The sequence below is a fragment of the Coturnix japonica genome, unplaced genomic scaffold, assembly GCF_054131305.1.
Source record: "Coturnix japonica strain WE unplaced genomic scaffold, WE-NBRP24 Scf042, whole genome shotgun sequence".
NCBI classification, from domain to species: domain Eukaryota; kingdom Metazoa; phylum Chordata; class Aves; order Galliformes; family Phasianidae; genus Coturnix; species Coturnix japonica.
The window spans coordinates 1,857,501-1,863,485 of NW_028188945.1; positions in this window are offsets into that span (position 1 = coordinate 1,857,501).

Sequence of the window (5,985 nt, forward strand, 5' to 3'; positions counted from 1 at the left end):
GGAGAGGCTGGACCGTGCCGGCGCACTCGAGCCGCCGCGGCTGAGACCGCCGGACGCCACCGCGGAACGTCCGAACCGAACGGAGCCCGCCAGGAGACGTTGGACCGTGCCGGCGCACTCGAGCTGCGATGGCCAGGGGTCGAGCCGTGTTGACCGTGCCGGAGCACCGGAGGCGCCACGGAGACGCCATTCGGCCGCAGCCACGGAACGACCAGGTTGCAGATGGTATGAGCTGGCCGCTGTTTGCCGGGTCGGGGCGCACCCGGGCTTCTCGGTTCGGCCTTGCTTGAACCTGGCCGTCCCGCCACTGCCACCGCGGTTTTGCCCTTTTGTCTGCGTGTTTGTTTGTTCGTCCGTTCGTTCGTACTTTGGTCCGTTCGATTGTTTGTCCGTGCCGCCACGCGCCCTCTCGGTTTTATTATTTTCCGTTTGTTTGTTTGTTTGTTTGTTTTTCTCGTGGGTTCTTCTTTACTTTCCCCTTTTTTAGTTTTTGAAAAAGCCGCCCCGCCCCCCCCCCCGCATCCCCGGCTCTGCAGGAAGAGCGTGGGCGCGTGCGCGGGCCCCGCTCACCATGGTCCGTTCGGGCCGGATATCCGGACTGCGGGCAGGCCGCGTGGCGAGGGATGGCGAAAGAGCGGCGGGAAGACGGCAGCGGCGAGAGGTGGGCCGGCGGGAGGCGGCCGCATCCCCCGCGGGGTTCGCGCCTAGCTACTCTCCCAGCCGGCAGATGAGGTGGAACGGTACGTGGGATTTTCGGCGGGAGGAGGAGGTGGTGGCGGTGGTGGCGGTGGTGGCGGTGGTTGTGGTGGCGGCGGGGCTGGGGGGTGGCAAGGCGTTTTGGCGGGCTCCGGTCGCCGAGTCGAGCTGCCATTGGGCCGAGCAGTCAGGAGCACCCCGGTGGAAAAAGGAAAGAAAAGAAAAAAACCAAACGGGCCAATCGGGTCCAAACAAATAACCGAGCGAGTGACTGACCAAACAAAAAAAAAAACAAAAACAAAAACAAACAAACAAATAAAAAAACACGGTCGCGGGCCGGTCGAGCGAGATGCGTCCGGGAGAGGGCGGGTTGTGGGCGAGGGCCGGGGTGGGGCCAGGTGGAGGCGGGCCGCCGTTGGGTACGGGTCGGGTTCCCGCTCGTGCGGTGTGGAGTTGGGGGGGGGGGGGGGGTGGAAGACGGACGTGGGGCCGGGAAGATCAGGCTCCGGCCGTCAGCCAGGTCTACCCGCATACCCGCAACCCCATCGCGGACCCCCCACATCCCTACCCGGCCACGCAAGCGACACCCTTCTTCGTGACAGAGGCTGTGCAGGGCCTACTCACGCGCGGGTGACGAGGAGAAAGAGAAGAGAAGGGAAGGGAAGGGAAGGGAAGGGAAGGGAAGGGAAGGGAAGGGAAGGGAAGGGAAGGGAAGGGAAGGGAAGGGAAGGGAAGGGAAGGGAAGGGAAGGGAAGGGAAGGGAAGGGAAGGGAAGGGAAGGGAAGGGAAGGGAAGGGAAGGGAAGGGAAGGGAAGGGAAGCCAGAAGTCAAAGAAAAGTAGAAGAGAAGAAGGTGTGAAAAAGTACAGATAGATCGTAAAATGTCGCGGTAAAATAAAAAAATAAAATAAAATAAAATAAAATAAAATAAAATAAAATAAAATAAAATAAAATAAAATAAAATAAAATAAAATAAAATAAAAGTAATAAAAAGATGGGGGAGCGGAAGAGCGATATTAATTATTGCATGAATAACTAAATAAATAATAAGGAAATATGGGGAAAAGAAAATTTTTAAAAAAAAGAAAGAAAAAAAGAAAGAAAAAAATATTTAAAAAGGGGAAAAAAGGGAAAAAAAACAAAAAATGGGGTAAAAAGGAGAAAAAAAGGAAAAAAAATTGAAAAGAAACAAAAATATTTAAAAAAAAACAAAAAACAAAAAAACCCCACCACAATAATGGAGGAAGCAAGCGTGCCCGAGGGAGGACGAACGGCGGAGACGGTCGTGCGCGAGGACGAACGGCGGAGACGGTCGTGCGCGAGGACGCCCGAGCTCGAATGCCAGAGCCCAGGTCTGCCCTACCTATTTTAATAAATTTAAATAACACCACAAGGGAGGGGAGGGGAGGGGAGGGGAGGGGAGGGGAGGGGAGGGGAGGGGAGGGGAGGGGAGGGGAGGGGAGGGGAGGGGAGGGGAGGGGAGGATGCGGGCGGGCGCGAGGGAGGGTCAACAGCGGAAGCGGTCGGGTCGGGTCGGGTCGGGTCGGGGGGCGGCTGGCCGTTCGTCGTACCCTTACCGCTTGACACAGCTGCGTGACGCGCGGCTACGGCCGACACGTCTACACGTGGCATGGACGGGAAACGGCATCGGCCGATCGAGCGGGTGGATGGTCGCCCAGGTCTACCCCGCGCCGCCACGAAGCGGGAAGGTGGATGCATGGATGGATGGATGGATGGGGAAAAACCGGGCGAAAGGGGGCCTGGCACGCGCCCGCGCGCGACCAGCCGCACACCCCCTTTCCACGCGCCGGCGCCGGCGCACGGAACCCCCCGAACGGAGGACGGAAGCAACGCAGCGAGCGCCGGGTCTCCCAGCGGGTGCTGGGAGGTTGCACCAGGTAAAAGACCAAGAGGTACCAATTCTCACCAGAGTGGTTCACAGACGGCAGTACCGCACCAATAGGGACTCATTGCTCCCCATTCACAAGCTAATTCGCCAATTAGAGAATCAGGGAGTGATTAGCAAAACTCACTCGTCTTTTAACAGCCCCATATGGCCAGTGTGTAAAACCAGTGGGGAATGGAGGCTGACGGTGGATTACCATGGCCTGAATGAAGTCACACCTCCATTAAGTGCTGCTGTACCAGACATGCTAGAACTCCAGTATGAACTGGAGTCAAAAGAAGCTAGGTGGTATGCCACCATTGACATTGCTAATGCCTTCTTTTCCATCCCATTGGCTGCAAAATGTAGGCCACAGTTTGCTTTTACCTGGAGAGGTATTCAGTACACCTGGAACCGTTTACCTCAAGGGTGGAAGCACAGCCCAACAATTTGCCATGGATTGATCCAAGCTGTTTTGGAACAGGGTGATGCTCCTGAGCACTTGCAGTATATTGATGATATTGTAGTGTGGGGCCATACAGCAGCAGAGGTTTTCAAGAAAGGGAAACAGATAATCCAAATTCTTTTGAAAGCTGGTTTTGCCATTAAGCGCAGCAAGGTGAAGGGGCCTGCCCAGGAAATCCAGTTCTTAGGTATAAAATGGCAAGATGGACGTCGTCACATCCCAGCAGATGTGATTGACAAAATCACTGCTATGTCTCCGCCCACCGACAAGACAGAGACCCAATCTTTTCTGGGAGTAGTGGGCTTTTGGAGAATGCATGTCCCAAACTACAGCCACATAGTGAGCCCCCTCTATCAGGTAACACGGAAGAAGAATAATTTCTCATGGGGTCCTGAGCAGCAGCAGGCTTTTGAGCAGATAAAACAAGAAATAGCCCGTGCCGTGGCCTTGGGGCCAGTACAGACGGGACAGGATGTGAGGATCCGAGGCCGACCGCTAGGATTTTGGAGTCAAGCATATAAAGGGTCTGAGGAGCGCTACACTCCGACTAAGAAGGAGATCTTAGCCGTGTATGAGGGGGTTCGGGCTGCTTCTGAAGTAGTTGGGACAGAGGTTCAGCTTCTTCTAGCACCTCGCTTGCCAGTAATAAATTGGATGTTTAAAGGACAGGTTCCCTCCACCCATCATGCTACTGATGCCACTTGGAGTAAGTGGATTTCATTAATTACTCAACGAGCTGGAATGGGAAAACTCAGCCGTCCTGGAATTCTAGAAGTGATCATGGACTGGCCTGAGAGTAAAAAAATTGAAACACCACCTACAGAAGAGGTATCACGTGCTAAAGAGGCACCACCATACAATGAGCTACCAGAAAACGAAAAGCAATTTGCCCTATTCACAGACGGATCATGTCGTATTGTAGGGAAGCATCGCAGATGGAAAGCTGCTGTATGGAGCCCCACACGACAAGTTGCAGAGGCCACTAAAGGTAAAGGAGAATCAAGTCAATTTGCAGAGGTAAAGGCTGTTCAGCTGGCTTTAGATGTGGCTGAACGGGAGAGGTGGCCAATGCTTCATCTTTATACTGATTCATGGATGGTGGCAAATGCCTTATGGGGGTGGCTGCAACAGTGGAACCATCCTCTGCTACCAAATCTGTCACGGTTTGAACGAAAAATCCACCTGCGTCCGTGACAAGGGCTGTGGGCCCCTGAAGGGCCCTCAGCCGAAACGAAAAAGTTAATTAAGAAAACAGCGGCAACGATGTAAGGAGGCACACTTATTTACTAAATACTATATCGAAATACAGGATAACACAATAGAATACAATATAATTGAAAATTGAGCTAACGAATCAAGCAAAATAGGAGAGAGAATGAGTCCCGTAACCGAGAGGCCTACTGTGAATCTGGGCGAACGGCTGAAGGCTCCCACACACTGCCCTGAACGCCAGAACTCGAAAGACATCAGTCTGTTCTGCGACAGAGTTAATATAGAGTCCAGGTCCTGTGACCCATCGTGTTGCTCTCTGGGAGATGTAGTCTTCTACTGTAAGTTGCAGATTCAGTAAAATTATTCATGCTTTATATGATGTTATGATGTGGAATACTGATAGCAAAATTACAACATTATTAAACCATGACAATCTGACCCACAGCAGCTCCTGCCCCATAGACCTGATTCACATGCGCCCCACAGCAGCTCCGGCCCAATAGATCAGACCGACATATGGCCCACAGTATCTCCTGCCCCATAGGTCTGACCCACATCTGCCCCAAAGCATCTCCTGCCCCATAGATCTTTCCCACATCAGCTCCACAGCAGATCCTGCCCTATAGATCTGACCCACATCTGTCGCACAGCAGCTCCTGCCCCATAGATCAGACCAACATCAGCCCCACAGTAGCTCCTGCCCCATAGATCTGACCCCCATCAGCCCCACAACAGCTCCTGCCCCATAGATCTAACCCACATCAGCCCCACAGCAGCTCCTGCCCCATAGATCTGACACACATCATATGTAAAGCAGCTGCTGCCCAATAGATATGACCCACAGCAGCTTCAGCCCCAAGGATCTGACCCACATCAGCCCCACAGCAGCTCCTGCCTCATAGATCTGACCCACGTCAGCCCCACAGCAGCTCCTGCCTTATAGATATGACCCACATATTTCGCACAGCAGCTCCTGCCCCATAGATCTGACCCACATCAGCCACACAGCAGCTCCTGACTCATAAATCTGACCCACAGCAGCCCCACAGCAGCTCCTGCCCAATAGATCTGACCCAAATCTGACCCACAGCAGCTCCTGCCCCATAGATCTGACCCACATTTTCCCCAAAGCAGCACCTAACCCATAGATCTGACACACATGTGCCCCACAGCTGCTCCTGCCCCATAGATCTGAACCACAGCAGTTCCTAACCCATAGATCAGACCCAAATCTTCCCTACATCAGCTCCTGCCCATTGATCTGACCCACATCAGCCGCACAGCAGCTCCTACCCCATAGATCTCACCCACATCAGCCCCACAGCTGCTCCACGGCACCGTTTCCCCGGCTCGGTGCGGCTCGCGAGCTTTGCGGCGCCGGCTATGCGTTTTTGCCTGCGGAGACGCCACGGGAGCGACATTTGGCTGATTCCGAGGAACGTCCGAGCCGAGCGGTGCCCGCCGGGAGCGGTTGGACCGTGCCGGCGCACTTGAGCGGGGTCCGTTCGAGCCGGAAATCCGGACTGCGGGCAGGCCGCGTGGCGAGGGATGGCGAAAGAGCGGCGGGAAGCCGCAACCGAAAAACTCCACAGCCCGGCGCTCAACCGCGCTCGCCTGCGCCTGCTCGTTGCCGCCTCTGGAGACGAGCACGCGCTCGCTCCTGCAGACGAAAACGGAAGGCGTAAGAAAAAACTGCTTCGGAAAAGAACGGCGCCGACTACCGGCAG